The sequence below is a fragment of the Desmodus rotundus genome, chromosome 3 (genome assembly GCF_022682495.2).
Source record: "Desmodus rotundus isolate HL8 chromosome 3, HLdesRot8A.1, whole genome shotgun sequence".
Taxonomy (NCBI): Eukaryota; Metazoa; Chordata; class Mammalia; order Chiroptera; family Phyllostomidae; genus Desmodus; species Desmodus rotundus.
The window spans coordinates 133200272-133226238 of NC_071389.1; the positions used below are offsets into that span (position 1 = coordinate 133200272).

The window sequence follows — 25967 nt, forward strand, 5'->3', positions numbered from 1 at the left end:
CTCCCACTATCGACATCACTCACCAGAACAGCACATGTTTCATTTACCAGGGGTGAGCCCACGCTGACGTATCAAAATCACCCAAAGTCCATAGTTTCCCTTAGGGTTCCCTCTCAGCGGTGTACATTCTGTGGGTTTGGACAAATGTGTAACGACATATATCCAACATTATAGTATCATACAGAGCATTTTCACTGCCTTAAAAAGCCTCTGTGTTTGCATAGGCCTCCCCCACCCTGCAACTCCTGGCAACCAGGGACCTTTTTATTGTCTCCATAGTTTTTATTTTTATTTTGTTGTATTTTTTTCATTACCATTAACCACCCATACCCTCTTCCACCTCCACCCCAACCGCCCCCACAATTACCACACCATCATCCATGTCCACAAGTCCTTTTTATTTTTTGCTTGATCCCTCCACCCTTCAAGCCCCCTCATCTCTATCTATGAGCCTGTCTCTATTTTGCTTGTTAGTTCAGTTTGTTCATCAGATTCCACATATGAGTGAAATCAGATGACATTTGTCTTTCTCTGACTGGCGTATTTCACTTAGCATAATGTTCTCTAATCTCTCCATAGCTTTATCTTTTACAGAATGTCATGTAGTTGGAGTCATACCAGTATGTAGCTTTTTCAGATTGGCTTCTTTCCCTTAAAAATGTACAGTTAAGATCCCTTTATACCTTTTCATAGTTTGATGGATCATTTCTTTTTAATGCTGAACAGTGTTCCATTTCCTGGATGTACTACAGTTTATTTATCCGTTCACCTACTGAAGACCATTTTGGGTGCTTCCAAGTTTTGGCAATTACAAATGGAGCTGCTGTAAACATTCCATGTGCAGGTTTCTGTAGGGAGAGAAGTTTTCATTTCCTTTGGATAAGTAGCAAGGTGCTCAATTGTTAGATTATATGGTAAGACTATGTACCAACATTGATTCATAAATTGGCATTCTGGCTTATACATCAGAATCTTGTGAGTTTAGTTAGTGAGTAAACGGGCCCTTAAGAGGCAGAGCAGCTCTGTATACTGTGATAAACATCAAGTTTCAGAACTTGAAAACCTCGGGATGGTAGCTGACCCAGGATAGTCTCACCGTGGTCTTACTGGCAAGCTTAGCTCCATCTCAGATCAGCTCTTCCCTACGTCTTATTCCCTCCAAAGTCAGAAGTTTCCATCCTAAAGAATTTATACACTCAGTTTTTTTTTTTTTTACTTTACTTGAAAATCTCAAAGAAGGAATATAGAATCAAGGGAAAAATTATTGTTCCTGTGCTTATGTTGTTAAAATGTATATACAATGATGCTTAATTTAAGTATTTGAAAGTCTGGCCCCACTGTTTTATGGGTTGTAACATAAATTTGATTGCAAAAATATCACCTCAACACTGTTTTCCTAGGAAGGCCTAATTTCTCTTAAAAATTAGAGTTGTAATTGCCCAAATCTCCATTCATGAATAATTCCATTTCCTTTTGCTTATTTATCATAATCAAAATCCAATGTACTTTTATAAAGACTGACCAATACATTCTTCTTTTGCTTTGCAATTGCATTTCAGCACAGAGCACACCTGGTACTTTTTAGACAGATTTGCTGCCACTCATAGAGAAAGAAAAAATGCCCCTTTCGCTTTAATACCTTTCCTCAGCTTTAACTTTGAACTCCATCCATGGGGTCAGCATTCACCAGTATAAGGGCAATTTGATCTCAATGCCAGCACTAATTCTATAGCATGGGGATACTAATTCTTAGGGGTCTATCCAGTTTAAGGTAAATGCATTGTTGCGGCCTGCTAAACAGCAGTTCTTGGTAAACTTTTACTTAGCAGGACCATTTTTTTCTTTTAATTGCAGCTTTCATTCATTAAAATAGCAATTTATCTGTTTTTATTCAATAATTAAAGGGAGTTATTTACCCCTACAATGAGTTTGATTTACCAATAGGATAGACAGGCATGAATGGAGGAATTAATCCTTAAAAGGCCACATTTCCATTGGATGGGTATTGAAGAGCAGCTGGATTAAAGGAAGGATGGGATGATAATGGCAGAGAGGAATCTCTGTGTGGCTCCAGTCCCGTCCAGCCTCCCCTGCCTGATGAGTGTCAATGGTGTGGTCATATTTCCTCTCTATCATGCACTGCTATCAGGTCTGGGTCTCCATGGGATGGTTTTGGTCATTCACTGTCTCAATGCTCACCTCATAACTTCAACCCCATCACTTCCTCTCTGGTGTATTCTTCATCAAGCCTCATTGCCTGGGAGCTCTGGGATACCACTCCACTATGTGCTACCTTATGTTGAATCCTACCTAGGCCTGGAAAAGGAGTTTCCTCTCAGATGTACTAAATGATTCTGCCTTGACTAAACTGTAAGTGCTGAAGGCTAGACAAGGGTGAAGGAAATTCAGTAACTTCATTCCCTGACGGGTTGTCATTGAAGCACTGTTGCCACAGAAATGGGGAATGCAAGTCTCATCTGCAAATCCCCAAAGCTTCTCCTTCACAGCTAGTGGAATTAATTATCCCAATAGCTCAGAGACATAATCTTATGGAACCTTGCAGCCACAGAGAGTCACACTCCTTGCGGAGCCAATTCTTCATGGATCATTCAAGTTAATTAACACTGAGTTGTAAGTGCAGTAAAAAATTCCCGGCCTCATGTACGGCAGGATTTCATTTTATCATTACTCCAGGGTTAGGCTGCTAGATTAGCATGCACTGGGCCGTGTTATTCACAGTGATGAAGTGAATGCAATGAACTGGAAGATCTGAACATTATTATCATAGAATGCCATTGTAGCGTGCCAGTAAACATAGCCAGCCTCAGTGTCTCTTCGCTGATGCTGCGGAGCTTCTGCTCTTGGTGTGTGCAGATAAATCATCTCCTATGGGACCGGGTCCTATCTTTGCATCTCAGGTTTCGCCATCATGGGAAGACATAGTGCCAGGCTCACAGTTGTATTCACAGACCACAGTGCAATCGTTAAGAACTCACATGCTGCAGTAAGACTGCCCAGGGCTTGAATTTGGTTCTTTGCTTAAACTAGCTGTGTGACTTTGGACAAGCGCCTTAACCTGTCTAAACCTCTGTAAGTGAGTAAACTCTTCAATTGAATAACAGTACTTGTTTCACAGGATTGAATGAGATAGTGCATTTTTCATGCTGGGCATGGTACCTGGAGTTCAAAAGTACGCAATAAATATAAGACATTATATTATTGTTGTTCATTAGGGAATAGAATTTGAAAGAGGAGTGAAGATAAAGAGAAGTGGAAGATGAGCAGAACTTGGGGAAAGACATTTGACAAACTGTCCTTATAGTTATTAATTCTTTAACCAATATTTATTGAGTGATTACACCATGTCCCATTCTATGCATTTGGAATACGGTAATGGACAAAACAAATATTCCTTCCCTTGTGGAACTTACAGTCAATTGGAGTGGCCAATTATTGAACTATAAACACAGTAACTAAATTACATGATATGTTACAGGATGATAAGTGTCACAAAAGAGAAATAAAGTGAGGTTCATAGAGAAATCAGGAGCACTGAGGCATGGGGAGTGGGGCTGGCTCACGTCTAGCATTCTGCTCCCAACCAGAGTGGAGTGACCCTGCTGTTCAGAACCCTTAAATGTGAGCTGTTAGAGTGATTGGATTTGCTTTAACCAAGAGCACCAGAAATAGACAAACATCAACTGAAAATTTACTCTGTGCCCAGCACTATTCTAAGAGCATCACATATAATACTTTTAAAAGTCCAAACAGCAGGTAGTTATTATTATTTTCTCTATTTTACAGGAGAGGAATCTGAGGATGAAAAAAGTAAATTGCCAAAGATGACACAGTTCGTCAGTATCAGAGCTGTGATTCGGCAGCCACATCCTTTACCACTAAGCTATATCATCACCAGAAAGCAGTGGGTTGAAGTTAGATTGTAGAGATCCTAATATTATTTCAGGCTGCTGGGGCAACTCTGCCACTCAAAATAAAGTAAATATTAAAACCAGTCATACCCAGATCCCTATTGCTTTAGTGTAAATACTTTTAAGGTAAAATATGTTATCAAGTAGTCATATAATTGCTTTACAATCCATTGACAGAGAAAATACACAATGATTAAAAGGGACTAAGTGACTCTGAATTCAGTAAATCTCTTAAATCCATGTTCATTACTATTTCTTTCAACAGTCTGTACTTAGGTTGTTTATTCAGGGAACAGAGCTGTGCTCTAGTTAGTGTGTCTGCGGATTTGGGAACTCTTTGCGGTAAATCAGTAGTTCCCCAGGGGTTTATGACCTGCAGAATATGTAAGGTCTTTAAAATAAACTTTTAGTTGGATTGCTGTGCTTGTCTTTAAATTGAGAATGGGTGACACAGACCAACAGGAGGGGAATGGCAGATTCCGCTTTCTCTTATATTCATTTTCTGCAGTGGAATCTTGTGGATTTTTGATAAACGGGGGATTGATCACCTGTGCGAAGTTTCTGATTCAAAGCTTCATCAGCCCAAAGCCTTCCTATTAGAAACTTGTAAGAAGTAGTATATATCACATGGAATTAAGGACTAAACTCTTACACAAGACTGATCTGTGGCTGTAGCGTAGCCACTCAATAGCTGGATAATCTATCTGAGCCTCAGATTCTTTTCCTATGAAATGAGAATCATCACCATCACTATCACCAGCACCGCTGTCATTGTTGTCATCATCATTATCATCATCATCTGTCAGGACTGTGATGAGAAGTGAGTAAGACATTGCAAGTAAAATACTTGACCCACTACACACATGCCATTCTGTGAGTATTTAGCAATAATTTCTGTATTAATAAACAAATTGTCATTGAAACTTTTAGGAGTTGTATGAGAGCTAGACTTACAAAATAAGGAAAAATGGTAAAAGTGAGTAACTGGTTTGTTAAGGGTTTTTTTGCATTAGACACAGCAAAACCTCAGGCAATTAGATTTGTTTTCTCCTTCAAACACTCTAAATATGAAGACAAATAGAAAGAGTAATTAGTGGTAGAGAAGAAAGCACTTTTAAACAACCAGCATGAAAATTGTGCAGAAGAACTCAAGGCCAATATTCTATGATTGGTCAGTTTTCTGACCATAAGGAAAAGAAGGTAAAGAATATGCTAATTAGTGATGCCTCTCTGCAGTGAAGTTAAGGAAAACAGAAGACAGAAGCAAAAGAAAGAAGACAGATGATAAAAAATTATAGAAAATAGAAGCTGTGACTATGGTAGCAGGGCAGAGGCAGCTGGGTGGCAGGCAGGAGGCATCTGATGGGATGAGGGGTGGAGGAAGAATGGAGCCAGCAATGAGGACAAAGATAGCAGAACAGTGCTTCTGTGTGATTGCTCTTTCATCAGTTCTTATAAGAATGGTTATCAGTGCCCTGGCTGGGTGGCTCAGTTGATTGGAGCATCGACCTGTATATTAGAACTTTGCAGGTTCAGTCTCTGGTCGGGGCACAGATCTGGGTTGCATGTTCAATCCCTGGTCGGAGTATGTATGGGAGGAGGCAACTGAGCAATATTTCTCATATTGATGTTCCTCTTTCCCTATCTCTCTCCCCTCCTCCCTCTCTAAAATCAGTAAAAAGATATCCTCTGGTGAGGATTAAAAAACAAATAGGCATTGGACATTTTCTACTCCATGGGCAGGGTAATATCTGAAAATGATGATGTGGAACAAACCTCTGTAATAATAATGCAATTCTCTAATCAGGTTTATTGTGCGCCAGGTGTGTTCTTCATATTTTGTAAAGCAAACTATCCCTATATTATATATGCAGAAATGGAAGCTTAAAAAGATTAAGACCACTCAGCCAATGAGCAGAAAAGACTCCAGAATCTCCTGCATATTTTCTCCCTTCATATCTCTTGAAGCTTCAAATGGTCAACTCATCGGCAACAGGGGAACTATCAATTAGAACAACTCATCATAATTATGCAATATAACTGAGGTTCATTGTAGATTAAAAGCAAAATACTGCTAATTTTTCTGTTTGCTAGAGTGAACAACCAACTTTATAAAAAAGTCAGAGATAACGTATCAAATGCCACAAATCTGGCATTTGATAATTTTCAGTTAATTATGGACGGCATTTGTTTAACATTTAGGTAATCTGAGAAGAGTTATTACATATTAGCAGCATTAGCAGCAAAGGTTTTTCTAAGCCCCTGAAACCATGGGTCCAGGTAAATGAAGGTCCTTGGTTATAAAAGGGCACACACACAAAAAGCCTTTGAAAATTAGTTGAACTTGACTTCGACATTATATTCTTAGGATGTTGCTCAGGTGAGACTATTGAAACAGGTAGTACAAATGATGGTACAAATTATGGTGTCTCCATTCAATACTCATATAGAAAGGGTGAGATTATAAGAAACGTCAACCACGAACCCCAAAGGTAAATGACACAAAAGTTAGAATAGAATTGTGACTTAACATTCTCTAGCCATTCCTATTAAGTCTTGTACAGAAAGCTAATGGCCCAAGTAATGAATGTATTTCCTCTGAACATCACCTGGCAAGTTGTCCTGTGTGTACTTTACAAAAGTTCTGAGATATTGATGACATATTAATTAATTCTCCCAAACTCCTCTGGTGTTAAAAAAACAGTGACATATTACCTGGCTGCTGTATGACATTTGTTTACCTATAAATCAATAAGCATTTTTGAGGAGCTGGTATATTGTCACACAATACAAAGAACTCTACAAGGGGGGAAATGCATGTGAAAGACAAATAGACAATCTCTACGATCCAACTTTTATGTCCTTTTGGTTTCTAGTTTTATTTTTCAAATACTTATCTTAGGAATGGCTTCTATTATTATTGACCAGACAAAAGAAACCAGGGAATGTGTTGGGAAGTCAGAGTGAAGAAAGGAGGACATTTGGAAACATAAGTGGGACATGCTTGCCTCCAGTCAATCCAGCTCGGATTTTCCGCTGAGCAGCGCTTGCATTAGTCCGCCCTCCCTAACTCTTTTCAAAGTGACATTCTGAACATTTAGTTTTGCAGAATGCCTTTATTATTTCCCGAGGGAACAAAGCAGAGTCTGAGATGCCAGGAGCAGATTCCTCTTCTCTCTCTACATGGCTAGAAGAGCAAGATCTTTTTGTAAGCAGATAATTCAGCTGTAGTGGTTGGTTTGATTCGATTAATGATGGGGCTAACTTCAATTTCCACATTCCAGAAGGAGGGGCTGCCCTTTCTACACTGAGGCCACAGACCATGATCCTGACTTGTGTCGTCATTTCTTTGTAATTAAAGTGATGGCTCAGACAATATCCTTGAATGAAGCGTCAATGCCTGCATACACAAGTAAATTGTCCAACTGACCACTAGCCAGCAGACAGCCGCTGAGCCAGGAAATATTTAGCAGGTACAGATGTGCCAAGCACTAAAGTAGGGTATGTTTCTTTAATAAGTTGGTGACTAATTCCCTGGACTCAATGTCCAATGTCTACAGACATTTATCATGTCCTTTGGGACATTTCAAGGCATTGCTAGACTAAGCTATTGGCAGATTGGAGATTCACGGTGGTTTTTTCCCCTTCATTTACACACTAGCTTATTCTTGTGGGTATACCTATGGAACTGATGACTCCTTCATTACTACCAGATATTGTTATTTGAATAGCAACACAAGATAAGGAAGACAACCAGAAATTAGATACACACCTGCCACAGTAGCAGGGAGTCCAGAGACAGAAAGTTAGGATGTGCAGTTCCCATTAGCATTTAAAAAGTTTAACTAGACGACCAAGCCCTTTGGAGAAAGCAGAGATCAACTCTTGGCTGTCAATGGGCATGGGCAAATATATAGGGTGGGGCAAAAGTAGGTTTACAGTTGCTTGTATGGAAAATAATACATAAATAACATAAGAATAAAGTCTGTGTTTTGCATACTCACAACCGTAAACCTACTTTTGCCCCACATTGTATGTATTAAAAAGGAAGGCAGAAGGCAAGGACTGTACGCTAGGATGTAGGCCCTAGAGCTAAAATGACCCTGATTTCTAGTGCAGGTAACTAACTCTTATTTCAGGAAACAGTTTAAAGCCTCTGGCCTCAGATGCACTGGGAGTGAAAAAGTACCCAGGACTCTCCTAAGCCCTGCTGCCAGGAAATCTAACCAAGGGGGCCAGTCGTCCTTCCCAGAGACCAGCCCTTTTCTAGGGCAGAAGAATGAGTCAGTATAATCACAATCACCTGGAAATTAACTGGAGACAGAGCTGCTTTTGTTCTCCAAATGAAATCTTCCAAAGGGGATGAATTACTTTCCTAGCTCCGCTCCCTAAAAAGAAAACAGTTTTGTGTAATAATATGCTGCACAGTTTTGTTGTAATTTTCTGAAAACTGTCACTTCTGATTTTTGCGAACATATAAAAATAAAGGCCAGTACCTCACTGTACCCTCCATTCTATGACATCACTGACCCCTTGGCCTCTTTTTATTAAGTTGTTTGAGAGCTGAATAAAGAACAGATATTTCCAGCCTAATAGAGGTTCTACTAGACTAAAAACCCTCGCTCTTTTTTTTAAAGCACTTCTCTGAAGTAATTCATAATCTTAAAAATTTCAAATTTTATAAAATTTGGTCTGAACACTTACTATTTTTTAAAGCAAAAGACTGATTACTTTCAGTGCTGCTATAAATATTACGGTTCAGTGGCCCAATTATCCACTTGATGGAGTTCAGTTCACAAGGAGTTCTTTGCCTGGAGGGCTCAGGGAGGGGAATCAGATGTCTTCTTCATAGGGTCTGGCTGTTGTATTGCACACTGTAGCAGCTTTGCATCTGAGAGAATCCACAGGTGAAGTCCCTGTTGTTTGTTCCTCTGCCCAATAGAAGGGCTATGCTGTAGATATAGTACTAAACTAGTGACTGATCCACCAGCTAGCTCCAGGGCACGTGCTCAAACTCTGTGTTCTGGTAGTAATAACAATGTACTGACTCCTGCTCTCTCCCCGTGTCCCACTCAGACCAACAGGCTGAGTTTCTGAGTCGACTGCATAAGGGAAACTTTGTAGTTTGGCTCTAGAATGCAGAAAATTGGACAGTCTAAAGTCCTGACACTGAGTTCATCAGCATTGTGCTTCTGTCCTTAAAAATAACTTCAGTCATTTCAACTTTAATTTGGTCCTAATTTGGGGGTAGTTCCAACTCAACTATTCAAGGCTCTAGAAATACAGAGTAATGAATGTTCTGAACTCTACTATTTTCTTTCACACTTTGAGCTCCTTCTTGTCTAGCTTAAAGACTCAGACCAAACTTCCCTCCTGACTTTCTTCCATCTTCTCTCCTTATCTGTGATTTTAAAATGATATGTAACTGTTCAGCCACACAATGGAATGAACACATGACTCTAAAGTCTGAAAGACCCAGCCCAGGACAGTGTGGCTCAGTTGGTGGGAGCATCATCCTATAACAGAAATGTTATGGGTTTGATTCCCAGTCAGGGCACATACCTACATCACCAGTTCAGTCCCCGCTTTGGGTACATAGGATTCCCAGTCTGGGTGCATATGATCCCTGGTCCAGGTATACAGGAGACAACCAATCAACGCTTCTCTCTCGCATCGATGTTTCTCTCTCCCTCTTCCTTGCTCTCTGAAAAGAAATAAAAAAATGTCCTTGGGTGAGGATATAAATAAATAAATAAATAAATAAATAAATAAATAAATAAAAAGACGGAAAGACCCAAGTTTGAATTTCAGCTTTGTCACGTATTGGCTATATAATTTTAGGCAAAGTTTTCAATGTCTTAGAGTCTCTATTTCCTCGTTTGTATAAATGGGACAAAAACGGAACAAAAAAAAATGGAGGAAAGACAATTAGTTCTAGAAATAGGGAAAATGAGTTTACAGCCCAGTGCCTTAATCTCTTGGAGCCTAACAGGTATTAGTACTCACTTCATATAGTTATAATGAAGATTAAGTGCTCTCTCTGCCTTATGAATTCATAGGGTTATTGAGTGAAAAAGTAAGTTTCCAGGACTATACCTAGTGTACAGCAAGGACTATGCAAATATTAATTTTCTTGTTCATTATCTGGGTGACTTTGTGGAGGTCAAACGCGTTGTTTTTCAGGAGCTGAGGACCTCTGCTGAGTGTATTGCACCGTAGGACTAGGGCAGGTCAGCACATGCTGCCCTGCTCTGCTCAGTGGAAGAGCATCTGTGGTGTTCTAATCCATTCGAGCTGCTATCACAAAATTCCACAGCCTGTGTGGCTTACAAACAACATAAATTTATTTCCAATCGTTCCGGAGGCTGGGAAGCCCAAGTTCAAGACACAGGCAGATTCAGTGTCAAGTGAGAGCACACTTCCTGTTCACAATTGGCCTGTTTTTTAGTTTTGTTTGTTTGTTTGTTTTTTGCTGTGTCCTCACAGGGTGGAAAGGACAAGGAACCTTTTACATATGGGCAGAAATCCCATTCAGGAGGGCTCCACTCTTTTAGTCTAATCTGCCCCAAAGTCCTCATATGATCACATTGGGGATTGGGATTTCAATGTACAGATTGGAGGGGAACACAAACATTCAGTCTATAGCATACAGGGTGACAATAAAATCTTGGAAAAAAAAATACTCATGGTAAGTAGTTTATGGGTATTACTTGATAATACGCAGTATGGTCACTGTAATTTCTCATTCACAATGCATAGTTCAGTGTGCTACGCAAAGCTGCAACACATATGGTGCACAGCACAGCTTTTCCACCAGCCCTGGCACAGACGTCCACCCCCACCAGTGTGGCACCACCCTGAGAGAATCACTCTGATGACCTTCTCTTCGTCTGTCAACTATAGGCATTATCTAGTCGCTTAAATATGCCAATCATTTGCTTATGTTTCTAGATTACGTGGCCACTCTGCAGTGAAGCTTCAGCATTTGAATAAAGTGAAGGATCCAGAGTTTGCTCTGCTTTCTGTATTGTAGAAATAACAAAATCATGGTAGCAGCCTGCTTTCCTGGTGACATAAGGGAGCAGAGTCCACCCTTGACTGCTGTTTCACATACAGCTGCTGAGAGGACTCCCGCTAAGAAATGTTTTCCCCAGTATATTTAGTTTACACACAATTAGTGATCTTATTTTTGTTTTTCCTTAATCTGATACATTACTGACCTCTTATGCGATTAATTACAGAGAGCTCTTAGAAATTCACTTCAGTGGAGCCTGGGTGGATAAAGAAGGATGAAGAAGGACTAGCCAGTGAAGCAGGAGGAAGCAATTAGAGTGTGCTCTTCCAGAACTGAGTGAAGAAAGCATTGAAGGAAGGAGAGAGTGATCAGCTATGCCAAGTACTGCTTATAGGTCAAGATGAAGATTGAGAACTGAGCATGTATTTGCCAACATGACTTAATAGAGCTCGTGAAAAAGGCCATTGTTAGTGTTGGAGCCAAAGGACTTATTGGAGAGAAAATGGGAGAAGAGGATGTTGACTGCAGACAACTCTCTGACTTTTACCATTCTTTTATTTGTTTGTTGTCCTCAGTGTAAAATAATTTATTAAAATCATTATGTTGCTAGACATCGTGTTTGTTATATAGAAACAATGCTATCCCTGATCTATATTTTTTCTGTTAAAGTCCAAAGAACACAAATCCTCAAGCCAACATATGAAAGCTAAGGGCCTACATGGCTTCTACGGTCCCTCCCAATTTAATAATTGTGAAGCATAACACCTCCCTGTGCTTCTTGCTGTCTTGTCCTTACTACTGCTCTTATTTCCTTTATGCTTGAGAATGTAAGGCACTGTTTTAACAGAACTCTTTAGGCATATCTTGTAAGGATCAAGAGAGCAAACCAAAGGCTAAATGACTTGACACAGTCACAGCTAGAAAAGGAGCCTTGTCTCGGACAAGTATTTCTAGATGGCACTATTTTCTACCCTACTGAGCACCATCATATCAGGCCAGATGGAAGCGTAGTCTGATGGGCTACATCTCATAATAGCCTCACTTTCCACGTGGGAAACCTACTTCAGAGGGACCTTTTAAGGTGTATTTTTATACGCTTACCCAGAAGGTATCTCTACTTATATGATTCCCTGCTAAGAAATTTTGTTCTTTAATTTTCTGGAAAATAATATCGAGGAGGCTGCAGTTATTGAAAAAAGAATGTATTTTCTCATTCATACTGTACCTGCTTATGTATATTTCCCCAAATATTTCAGTCTTTCTATCTGGTGAATTGTTTAAAGATCAGCATTTCTAAATATAGTTCCTGACATTCTGTTTTATGTCCCTGTAACCCTGAATGTTGTATAAAAGTGGGTCCTGCAGTGTAGGAAGCCTCATTATAATCAAGAGATAAATCTGTTTTCTGGAAACAGTGCATTCCACAGCGACCCCAGCATATATGATTCATAAATAACCTCTTTGTTTATTCCCCCAAAAAAGGCAGTCAAGTCAACCAGTTTATTCTTCCAGCATTACAAAAGGACTCCCGTGCTTTTGCCAACTCCTTTTTTTTCTTTCTTTTTTTCTTTTGAGCTGCTATTGTAAAAGTTTCGTGTGCTTTGGGATGTGTCATCTCTTATTTCTTAAGGGTCAACTGTGCTGAGAGACAGAAGGTCAACCTAAATAGTTCTCGGATTTCATTTCGGGAAATTCCAGGCCCCAGCTCAGTGTATTCTGTACGTGTCCACCGATCAAGGCTCAGCCCTCTGTTGTTGCAGCTGTTGAGTACAGGACCCGTTTATTCCCAATCAGCTGGAGCTTCCTGTAAGTGTTGCCCAGATGCTTTTTTCTATTGCTACTCAATTAAGGCTCTTTACAAGATTTATCAAAAAGTTCGAGCTTCATTCCTCTTTGGAAGACATACCTCTACGGTCTGACGACTTTCCCAAACTCAGATGCAATGCCAATGGCAAACTGTCACGGATGCCAAGTGTCTCAGTTCAACCTGCACTATTTTGTTGGTGCCTCTGTCATGGGGAAATGGAACGAGGAGTTGAAACGAACATGTGGAAAGTTTTTTTTTTCATTATACCTCTCACCCCAATCCTGCCACAGCAGAGTTAGATAATCTTTGAACTGAAGGAGAACTCAGAATAGGAGCCTTGACTTTAGCTCCAGTGTCCTCAGAGAAGAAGAATTTTAGCCCTTGACCAAGGTCATATAGATAATTATGTAATTACCCTCTTGTGGTATTATATCTTAGGAAAAGAATCTCAAGGTGATAAATAAGGAGTTCCTTTGTACAAAGTTTTTTTTGTTCTTGTTATTATTTATTCTAGGGGTCATGGAACATTGTGTTTTCATGGTGCAGTTTTGTTATGGCCTGTTTTTTCAGACTTGTCAAGGGTTTATATTTTGATAAGATAGAAACATATACTTATACTATTATCTATATAAACTTACAAATGAATGTGTATTTGGCTGCTTTTAATAGTTCCTTTGTCTGCAGGGAGAAGAGATAAATATGTCTGAATTTGGACAAAATGAAAACATCAAAGTAGTAAGAATAAACTGATCCAACAAATATGGTACAAGGCATTGAAATTCCGCTAATTCATGTCTTATACAAGCTTCAAGAATATGAAATGGTACACATTAATCTCCTTTCTTCATGAAAGCTAGAGCAAAGATGATAGTGTTCTGATATAGAGGCCTTCATTAAAAAATTGAGGCCTCATCTCTTGCTCTTCCCCCATTGCCTAAAAAAATGCGGAGCTCCCTTTGATCTTGGTTTTTAATACTGTGATTTTAAAATGTCTCTGCTTGCTTCTCAGGAGGATAATCATATCATTTTTGTTTTCATCAGCTTTTAGAGATGTTGGATCACTGGACAGATCTAGGCCCAAATTCATCAGCTGTAACTTTTCGCTTGCTGGCTAATGCTAACTGTAAGCATGGAGAACGGCACTTGGCTCACATTTCCCCTGGCTCCCTCCAGAGCGTTAATCAATTTACTTCTCAGTTGGTAATAATGTGCTCTCCAGAGTCATATTGCATAAGCTGTAATCTATGCTCTATCTCTCGTTAGGTAGGCAATCTTGGGCTATTTATTTAAACTATCTGTGTCTCATTTTTCCATTTAAAGATATGAATAATAATAATAATAGCATCTCCCACACTGGATTGTTGGGATGGTCAAGTGAGATACTCCATGTAAAGTAATTATTCCCTGTTGCAAACTAAAAGCTCTATGAACGGTTGATATTATTGTTATTATTATTATTACATGTGAAATTAAGTATTTCATATGTAAAGAGATGGAGAGGGTCAGATTACCCAGGTTTTTCAAAAAGTGCACCTGAACGGAACAGTGGTTCTCAGGGCCAGCCAGCACAGGTGTCAGAGCTGTTCTGTGGATCTGTCAGTCACAGAGCTGTTATTCTCCTCTGCTCTCTCGACTTTCAAAGAACTAAGAGGAAGGCCCATTGTTAGCCACTGAAGGATATCGACAGGCCAGAGTATTTCTGACCATGGTCTCTTATGGAACAAAAAAACATCATTCTTTATTCATGTTCTCCTCCAGGAAGTTAAACAATGCAGTGGACAACAGCCTTTTGTCTGAGGTGAGCTCAGGCTAGGTAAACAGATTAACAGACAGAGCTGTGCCTGGCTGTCTTTCTTCCTTCCTACCATTCTTATAACGTTGTTGGTCTGAAGTTCCTATTTCCCAGGGTAAATGCCTTTTGTATATATTTAAAATTCACTTGTCCCCCTTTTTAGTAAACCACCCAACATCCCCCAAGGTGACCACTCATCTGATTTTTTTTCATTTTTATTAGTTTTCTAGAATTTCATATTAATTCAGTCAAACCATGTACTCTTTTGTGTCTGGATTTACTCAGACTGTTGGGAGAGTTTGGTGACCTGATTTATGCAAAGGTACCAAGTTTGTAAGTTACTGATATATCTTTCGTTCCTTCTGTACTCAAACGTCACTGCAAGGTAGAACTACAATTGAAAGGCTGAAATACGTGTAAGTGGGCACCAAAACAGATTTTCCTGTAGAACAGATGATATACATTTTAGTTAGCTATAGTTGAAGTATATCAATAGTATATTATTCAGGTACATTAGGGGTTAACGAAACAATCTAGGAATCTAATAGCCATACCCATAAGTCTATGTATTTAAAAGGGAACGGGGCATATCAGCTAACCCAGCATAAGAAGGCCAGGCACACAAGAGTGAGGGAAGTGGTTAGGGGTGTTCTCATGCACCCTGGGACCCCTGTACATCAGCTGAGTTGTTCAGTTGTTAATGGCTTACAGAGGATTAGTTTCTTGAGTATGACTCTGTTCCCAAACCTGCATATGCCAGGTACACTATAATTTTAACTATACATTTTAAAATTTACATGAATGATGAAATGTGAATGCAAAAAGAAAGAGTCTTATTGATTTTATGGCCACTAAATTTAATGTTATGGAAAGTCACAATAAATTTAAGTGGCTAAAAAAATTTGTCCAATTAGGTATGGAAAAGACAACTCAAAGGGAAATACTGTACAGGAAAAATTGTAACAATCTAAAATTCAGTACAATATGGCTTTACATTTGTCTTTGTCTTTTCATTTGAAAGGCAAAACAACTAGATATGTGTGAGGTGGTTTCTGTAACAAAGACAAAGCAAAACCGGAGGACCCATGATTAAGGAAAAGGCCAAGGTATCACATTAGAAAAACTGGTGAATCTGTTCATCTATAAATGTGTCATTTTTAAAGATTTATTGCAGAAAAATTAAACATATACAAAGTAAACAAAATAATGTAACAAGCCAACATATGCCTGTTACCCAGCTGTAACAATTGCCAACTTCCTGCCTTACCTGTATTGTTATCCATGCTTCCACTCACTCCCCCAACTCAACTAATCTTATTATTTTTCTGTGGTTCCTTCCTTTCTTTTGAAATGCACAAATCTTAGCTGTATATACTTGAAAAATTGACATACCTGTGTAAGACACTCCCTTATCACAATATATAACATTTCCGTCTCCCCCAAAAGTTTCCTCCTGTTCCTTCTCAAGGAATCCTCTCACCTCGACACCCCATGTATGGCCACTTTTCTGATTTTTTAAAATTTTAATTGAGTTTTCTAGAACTTCATATAAATGAAATCAAATAGTGTGTACTCTTGTGTGCCTGGCCTCCTTTTGCTCATCATAATGTCTATGAGATTCACCCTATGATGTGCTGGAGCCAGCTCACACCAGGTTGTGAGAGTCAGCTGTGTGCCTCTCTTTCCAACCCTGCATTCAGTGACTTCAAGTCAAAGTGAGAATATTTATAGGAGACGATTCTGTGTGGCATGGGAAATGTAACCCAGCCCCCACTCAGAAAGGCCAGTGGGAGTGAGGTCGAGCACACAGGACCCACGCCCATGGACAGGTTCTCCTGTGGAGAATCAGGCCTGCATTGTACCTAGGCCGCTTTGAGACTTGCTTTTTGCTAATACTCCCTCACCCTGAATTGAGGCAACAAACGTTTACTGCATATCTTTAAAGTAACTCTCTAAAATCTATGCTAAACCTTCCAAGCACGAGTGTAACCAGTTCAACCACTTTTCCCTTTACATTTGCAAATATCCTTCTTTTTTGATGTAATTAGCAACATCCTTTCCTTTGTTTTCTGAAAAAGGTAACCACTTATGCACAGTGAACCTGTGCATAGTAAATGAGGACCATCCTCAATGTAATGTGCCCAGAAAAGCAATAACAGCTGGTCCAGGCAAGAGACGGGGCCCACCCTCTTTTTCACTGAGGGAGCGGTTATGTCATCCCTTTTCCTCCACAGGATTTCTGTAGTCCATGTGAATTTGTCTCATCTCATCCATAACGCTGCAGACACTGCAGGCTGGTGTCTGCATCAAATACTGAGGTAGGAATGTTTACATAATGGAAATTGGCAAACACTACAAATCAGGGCTTTCCATACCCTGTCATGTGGTCAGGTAAATCAGCAGTCCATCCTACATTTTGCTGACTATGATTTCATTATACAGATATACCACACATCCTTTATTAGTATATTGTGCAGCTATATTGCAAATTGTGTTGATGCATCTTTGTGTTGGGATTATTGTGAATAACATGGCTGTGAATGTTCTTGTACAAGTCTTTCTGTGGCCATACTTTTCATTTATTTTGGATAAACAACTAAGAGTGAAATTGCACATTTTTTTGAGTGTTGTCTAATTTTATTTTATTTTATTTTATTAATTTTTATTCAGTTACAATTGTCTGCATATTTTAACTGAAAAAGTAAATGTTCTAGGTATGGAGGCATCTTTATTGAACTGATTTTTATATTAATGAACTTTTAATTGACCAATCCACTACCCAGCCCAATCACATCAGGTAAAGCTACAGATTCTCACAAGTGGCTTTTTATTTGTATGTTCATTTAAAACATTTTTTTAAATAATGAAAATAAAGCACACATAGAAAAACAGAATAAAATGCAAAACAGACAAAAATATGTAGCTCAGTGAATGACTATCTGTATAACTATCCCCACCATTTCTAGGTCAAGAAATAGAACAGTGAATGACAGCATCTCACAATTCCCTTATGCTCCTTTCTCCATCCCTTCCTCACAAAGTGTATTGATGAATTTTATAGTGTCACTTCCTTCTTTTCTTTAGAGTTTTATCACCCTCATTCATATTTCCAAGGACTTTAATTTAGTAATGACTACTTTCAAATAAATCATGCAATCTTATGTGTCTAGCATCTTTTGCTTAAAATTATATTTGAGGGATTTTTTCACATTTTTGCATATAAAATAATTTGTTAATTTTAATTGCTTCATACTATTCAATTATATTAGTATGTTCAATTTATTTATTCTATTCTTCATAAAAATTTGGGAGCTCTCAGTTTTGGAAAATTATAAATAATGCTACTATAAAAGTTCTTATATATGAATTCTGATGCACATGTATATAGTTTTTTGCATCCATGAGTGAATTTGTTGGGTCATAGAGTATGGTCTTAGTCTGAGTTGCTATAACAAATTTCCACAGATATGGTTGCTTAGATGAGAAGTATTTATTTCCCATAGTTCTGGAAGCTGGGAAGTCCAAGATCAAAGTGTCACAGATCCAATGTCCAGTGAAAGCCCATTTCCTGGTTTGCAGGTGACCATCTCACTGTGTCTTCACATGGCAGAGAGAAGAGAGGAAGAAGCAAGCTCTCTCGAGTCCCTTCTTCTAAAAGGGCGCTAATCGCATCAAAAGGGCTCTACTCTCATAGCCTGATCAGCTCCGAGAGGCCCAGCATCCTAATACCATTCCACTGAGATTACGGTTTCAATACATGAAATTTGGTGGACAGCAAATATACAGTCCATAACATGTACATCTTAGTCTTTAGTACACAATGCAAAAACATTTTCCAAATGTACTTGTTCATGCTCCCACTTGGAATGCATGAAATCTCTCATTGTGCCATATTCTCCTTTGCTTCGCTCCTTAATTATAGGCATTTCATGGAAGAATAGTGCTTGATCAATGAAAATGTCCCTCATCTCTCATAATGCCTTTTGCTTTAAAATCAACTTAATTTGACATTAATATAGCTATTTTTTGTTAATATTTGCAAAGTCGTTTTCATCCTTTTATTTTTTTATTTTTCTGTATCTCTGTTTAGATATGTCTCTTGTGTATAGCATATAGGATTTTTTAAAATCCAGTTCAATAATACATCTTTTAATGGGAACATTTAACATTTATGTTTACTATAATTTCTGATCTGCATTTGAAACTACCATCTTATTATGCACTTTCCTTTCGTACTGACTGTCCTGTATTTTTCTCCTTCTTTTACATTGATATTTTAAAATTATTTTCATTTCCCTCATCCAGTGGAATTTATATCCTACTGATGCTATTCTACTGATTACAACATGTATCCTTGATTACCTTGGCTGACTGAAGTCTAATATTAGTTGCTTTTAACCCATTTTCATAAAATATAACAATCTTAGAACATTTTAGTGCCATTTACCACCCCCCAACTTAAATGCTACTTATTTTGTTAATTTTAATAACTCTTTTATACAATCAATATTCAAATATATTTACTCACAAATTTATCATTTTATTTTTCATTTATTTATATATTTTTTGCATCTTTTATCTGGTTTCATTTCCTTTCTCCTGAGGGATGCTCTTGAATATTTCTTTTAACTTGGTTTGCTGGTAATAAATGCCCTCAGTTCTTATTTATTCAAAAATGTTTTTACTTCACCTTTATTAGAATTGTAAATGGTATGTATTTTTTTTTTAGCACGTTAAATATATTACCATCTCTGGCACCTATTGAGCTTTTTGAGAAGTCAACTCTCAGTGCATTGTTGCTTCTTTGAAGTAATCTGTCCTTTTTCCTGCTGTTTGAGGACAATCTGTTCTTGATCATAGTTGTTTTACTAAGATGTACCTAGGCATGGATCTCTTTTTGTCAAACCTTCTTAGGTTTGTAGGGCTTCTTGAATCTGTGCCTTAGAATGTTCAGTTTGGAATATTCTCAACCATTGTTCAATATTTTTTCTGCCCTGTATTCTCTCCCCTCTTTTTCTGGGATTGCACATTTTACACTCCCTTTAGACCTTCTCATTCTATTATTTGCCTCTCTTATCCTTGCTTCTGTATTTTTAAACTTTTTGTCTCTGTGCTTCTTTCTAAATTGTTTCTTCTGATTTTTGTATCACTAATTAGTAGTGTATCTAAACTAGTGTTAAATCCAGCTGATTCTTTAATTTTGTCAATTGTATTTTTGATGCATAGAATTTCTGTGTTTTAAAAAATGTACTCTGTCCTTTTGCATAGTCTCCAGCTCTGTTGAAACTCTCAATTGTATCTTCATAAACTTAATTACAGTCAGCAGAGTTATTTTCAAGTCTGTGTGATAACACCAACATCTGCAGCCCCAGTAGGCTCTTTAAGTTGCCTATTGTTTCTACTGTTTCTTGTTTATTTTATCTTGTCTTTTCACAAGTGTGGATGTTTTTGACAGTGAGCCAGATAGACATGGTGTTTAAAAATTGTATAAACTGAGTCTTGGTATAATATCTTTCACTAGAGATGATTTACTTTTGTTTCAACAGTCACTGGCAACCTGAGATCACCTCAATTTAATTTCTGGGGTCAAAAGGATTAAACACTTGGCTGTAGTTTCAACGGAAGACCACTTCTGGTTCACTCTTCCTCCTAAGGTATACCTCTTCAGCGTCCTAACCCAAAGTGTGGGAGCTTTATCCGCACCTCCCCTACTCCCAGGCAGATCCTGAACTCTAGCTTTTGTCTACCTGCTTCTGGGATACTGTCAAGAGCATTGCTCAGCCTGTCAGCCGCTTTCAAGGTTAGCAAGTGCCCCAGGGGAAAGTGAGTTTAAATAGAACCTTGTCTCTCTTGATTTCCCTCTTCTTCTGAATTATGGTCTGGTAATTACTCACTACCTTGTTGAACTTCCAGTGACTTAAAGCAAATGCTTGTTTTATGTTTTGTACAAGGTTGTCTGAATTATGGCGTCTGTCATTACTGCAAATGGAAGTGCATTATATACACTTGTGGAAGAGAAGCACATGTTCTTGAAAAGCTCACAATGTGTTTAAGAATACAAAATGTATGATGTAATGAATTTGATTAATTATGTGCTAATGGATTCCAAGGTATGATCTGAAAATTGCATATAGAACAAAATGGATTTAAACTGCTGGATGAAACCCATTATTAGGTTAATTAATCAGTTCATGAAAATCAGCATTAAAAATAACATAGCAAATATCAGAATATGTCATATGTTTAGGGTGATTATGTGTCAAACATTTTTAGTTATATTTACATAGGTTTTTTAGTGTTATGATATAAAATGCATATCATGTGTTGACTATGAAAATTAAATCTTGTTCTTGGGGTGTATGTGAGTGGGTGTGTGTGTAGGTAACCCACTGGAGGGCAATAGAAACCCACTGGATGATGCAGTAGCACAAATAAGGATGTGGAGTGTGAATTAAGACCACAGAAGACTGGATTTAAAGTTGGGATAAAATGAGCACTGAATCACATAGATTATATGTGAATTATACTTTCTTGCATTTTGATTACAGGATGTAACTCTCAACAAATGCTACAAGATAACATCAATTAGGGGATGCTCCATGAATACAACTTCTCAGATTTACTCTGGCCACTCAGGAAAGACAAGTTTGACACTTGGCTATTGTCATTAATCTCATGAGGAAGATTATCTTGCAAGGATGAAGGATGGGCCAAATGCGGTCTTGTTGAGCTTTTTGGACCACAGTCATGTCACCCTAAAGTTACAGAATAATTAATTACTTAAATAGTTGAAAAATTGCTTTTGGCAAAACCTGTCACTTATACCTAATATTCAAATTCTGCTTTTTATTTTCTTGCTACATCACCAGTGCATGTTGTATTATTAGCCTCACATTACATAGTAGTGACTGGACAACACATAAGCATATTTTCTTTTATTCTTTTACATTGATTTTTAGAGAGAGAGAGGAGGTGGGGAAGAGAGAAAGGAACGCCAATTTGTTGTTTATGCATTTATAAGTTGCTTCTTGTATGTGCCCTGACCAGAGATCAAACCTGCAACCTTTGCATATTGGGACAACCTACTCTAACCAACTGAGCTACCTGACCAGGGTCTGGCACATTTTGATTACATTATTTTTGATTTTCCATGTCAAAAGTTCTAGAAGCATGGTAAGCTTGGCTATGGTCCCCCTCAGAGACTAACCCCCAGCTGGAACTAAAATCTTCTAACTATTGTCTTTTTATTATTCTAGTCAGCAAAGCTCAGACTTTGGAAATGTATTTCTGAGGATATTGTACTCTGTGGATTGTCTAGGAAGGGAGGGAGTTGAATTATAACACCCCTCTCTGGATAAGGAAGGACAGTACTTGAAACTGTGGGAGTCCCTGAAGGACAAGACCTGAGGCAAGTCCTTGTTTGCCCACATTTAAGGACAGTGTTGGTGTATCTCAGCCTACATTAGTTCCAAGTTCAAGCAAAGGGGTCTTTGCAATAAATATGTTGTGTAAGAATCTTAAAATAGCTTTCCTGGTTATATTTTGCTTGTTTGTTTGTTTTGTTGATTAGGTTCCACTTTTAGGTGAGATGGTATGGTATTTGTCTTTCTCTTTCTGGCTTATTTCACATAGCATAATGCTCTCCAGTTCCATCCATGCTGTCACAAAGGCCAGGAGCTCCTTCTTTCTTCCTGCTGCATAGTATTCCACTGTGTAAATATACCACAGTTTTTTTATCCACTAATTTACCAATGAAATAAAGAACAAACTGACAGTCACCAGAGGGGAGGTGGGAGGGGATAATGGGAGGAAAAGGGGGAAGAGTCATCAAGGAACATGTGTGAAGGACACATGGACAAAGCCAAAGGGGAGTAGAATTGAGGGTGGGAGGTGGGAATGGGTGGGGTGGAAGCGAGTGATGGGGGAAAATGGAGACAATTGTCCCTGAACAATAATGAAAAAAAGAGAAGAAAAAATATAAATACATATAAACAATAGCTTTCTGGAAGCAGGGAGCCATAGATATACAATGACATAGTGGGAAAATATGATACAAATTATCAAAACAGATACTAAAAACTGGTTGTGCAATAATAAACTCTTTTCCATATCAAAGTAGAGGTCCTGTTGTGTTGTATTTGAGTTCCCCCTCAAATTCATTTGTTGGAGCCCTAACCCCCAAGAAAATGATACATGGAAGCCTGGTCTTTGGGATGTAATTCATTTTAGATGAGATTTATGAGGGCGAGGCCCTAGTGATGGGATTAATGCCCTTATAATAAGAGATCAGAGCTCTGTCTTTTCTGCCCCCACCCTACCTGCTATGTAAGGATGGAGTAAGAAGTTACCATCTCCCAGTCAGAAAAAGGGCCCTCACAAAGAACTGAATCTGCTGGCACCTTGCCTTTGGACTTCCCAGTGTCCAGAAGTATGAGAAATGAATGCCTGTTGTTTAAGCCGCCTTATCTATGGTATTTGGTTTTAGTAGTCTGACTTGACTGAGACACCTGTGTTCTCAGAGCTTGTCAGACCAAAGGATGTATATGTGAGAGAGCTGTAGTAAATTTGTTTTACATCCCATTTAAGAGGCTTCCTTGAGGGTTAAGGTGATCTCGGCATAAAGAAACTAGCACAGAAAACAATTGTTAAAGGGCTACAGAAAGAAATAGCAAGTTGGAGTAGTGATATATCCAGCTACATGTGGAGGACCCCCAATGACATGAAAATGCTGAAGAACTTACCGAAGTGCAGACAGAAGAGTCAGCTCGGTGCACCTGCCGCGTCAGAGACCCCTAACACTAGGACGTCGGAATAATCGCAGCCAAGTCCAAACTCACCAGCTCCTCTGGCTTTCCCCGCCTACTCCTGCCCTAAGTCTTGAAAGAGTCTGGAGCTGTAGTGGCAAGATGGGGAGGAGAGAAAATCTACTTGAGGAATGAGAAGAAGAAGAAGCTACCTACATTCTCTTTTCCTCCCTGCAGGCTATCCCACCTGCTGTGAACCTAAGCACTACAAGGATGGGAGTGCCAACTTTAAAGCAACGTTTCAGGCTTTTCTATTAGGAGGGACAGGGTTTTTTCATTGCTAAACTGAAGGTGTGTTTTATTTTTTGAAATAACCAGAGAATTGTTTGCAGGGGTGGTAAGTGATTAAGAACTGATTCTCCAGTGGTGATACTATGGTTTCTAGTGTTTGCCCACCGTGACTGATTGCAAACTCCAAGAGGACATCACAACCTGTGGAGTTAGGAAGAAACATGTGCGTCCGGCTCTGGTCACTCTGAGCAGATTCAGCACAACACTCATTGTGTCACCTAAAAGTGACCTGAAATGCCCTATGACCTGCCCAAGATTTCATCCCAGGTCAGGAAAACTCTAGCCCCAAGAATAAATTTAAACACAGTGAAAAAACAAAATGAAATTGCCTTGTAATTTCTCCCTAATCACAGTTCAATATAATAGTTCAACATTGGAAAAAGGAGAATTAGTTTACTAGAGTATCTTAAGATATTTTTGAGCTTGAAGATTTTAGAGCTAAGCAGGTTGAAGACAGTAACGAGTATTTTCTCTTCTCCATCCATTAGAGACCTGGAGTGTGAGCTGAACAAGTGTGGGCCTGACTTGAAGAAATGGGGTGAAGGAGCATCATGCCCAGGAATTGCGTGTGGCATTGGTTTGGCCGGTGCTCAGTGACTCCGGCATCATTCTGCAGCCGTTACTGTAGCGCCTGGAACAGAGTTAGAGAAGAAGAATAGACACTGTGTGGTATCTGTGAGGCTTATATTGAATACATTCAAAATGATCCCTGGGGATTTCTGGAATTTGTTAGGAGAAATTTTAAGAAATGTTTTATATTTTATAGCCACTAATAAAATAAATACTATGATGCTGATGATGATAGTGATGACCCTGATTTGGCCTGGGAAATGTGGCTTTTCTTGTTCATTCTTTGATATGCAGTCCTGAATTCCTACTGGGAGTGGCCTTTTAAAATTATTGTTTTTAGCACAAGGACAACTGTTTACATATTTTTATCCCTGGGCCTTGGAGCGTACATTGAATGTTTGATTGTGGTGATGGTGATGACCAGACCAAAGAGCAGAAGGGGAAGAATCTTTCCAGGTGGGAAAACAGATTGCCTGTTCTCCTTTAGAAGTTTGTATGCTCAGAGGTGAACTTTTCCCCTTGCATAGCTAATAAAAGCTATAATTTGCACTACAAACTCCCTGTTACATGAGTTTTTAAGGGGTTGACCATCTTGACCTTTAAATTATTAATGTCTTTTCCTAAATCACAATTATATTCGTAATCCTTGTCCTACTAATGGAAATTTTCTAATGGATTGAGTTTTAATTCTTCCCTATTTCATTAATTTCAACTTGTGTACTGTCAATAATAGGATCTTCAGAACAGCACTTTGCCAAATGCAAAGGTTATCAGATGCTACTGAGGGCTTTCAAATGGCTGTTAACTCATTATAAGGCTTTTCAAGGTTTCATATTGTCTTTATTATTTATCTATATTTTATACATTCTTTAAAAGTATTCCTCAAGATGATTTTAAATGGTCTTAGAGAAAATGAACGTATCTGATGGTCTTTCTCTATGTCAAGCATGCTCACAGGGTTATTTTATTTATTCTTTTCAATAAACCTTGTGAGATGTTCCTATTCCTCTCTAGTAAAGGGAAACAAGGACAAAAAATGCTAAGTGATATATTCAAGGTCGATGGTGGAATAAGGATGGTGGTTCAAGTTTGCTGTCTTTAAATTTTGTGTTCTTTTCTCTACAGAACTCAAGGAGTTAGCTCAGATGCTACTGTAAAGACAAAGTAAATGAAAAAAGCTGCCACTTAATAGCCATGGAAGGATTTTCCCCCATTAAATGCCATCATCGACTTCCCTTGTTATAACTATTGTATTTCACTCTTCTTCATTATGTTACTCACTTCTTTATTCTTCCAGTCAGAGGTAACTCATATTCTTCATTTCTTTTATTTTTCCAATTTGTCAAGTAATATATTAGAATTATGTAAGAATCATTTAATTATCCAGAAATTTGATCCACAATGTCCAAATTTACTTATTATAATTTTATCTTCACTAGGTTTCATAGAATTTTAATTTAAGCATAATGAAAATACCAGCTTTAGAATTTTTTTTTTGAAACTGGTATAAACTGTATCACCCACCTGGGGTACAAATATGATCATGTCTTATTTTTCCAATCAATTGCTCAAGACACCCCTTCTGCCCTTCAGCAGAACATTTTATATCTTCTTAGTGAGACCTCCAGTGCATTCGTCCTGAAATCGCCCAAGGATTCAGAGGCTTACTGAATTCTTAGGGGTTGAGCCTGTTTGTAAATGGAAGGTAAAATGAGAACTAAAGCCTCATTTGGCCACTGCACCTGCCTCTGCCTCAGGG

At 38.5% G+C, this 25967-nt stretch overlaps 1 long non-coding RNA gene across 1 annotated transcript; it reads right to left on the minus strand.

The window, feature by feature from the left end:
- Window positions 1–300: 300 nt before the first annotated feature.
- LOC128780539 (uncharacterized) lies at window positions 301–24225 on the minus strand. Its single transcript, XR_008426461.2, has 4 exons — window positions 24131–24225; window positions 23285–23436; window positions 9492–9633; window positions 301–848 (listed from the first exon to the last, which is right to left on the minus strand). It is a non-coding gene; the product is annotated as an uncharacterized lncRNA (long non-coding RNA).
- Between the last annotated feature and the right edge of the window lie 1742 nt (window positions 24226–25967).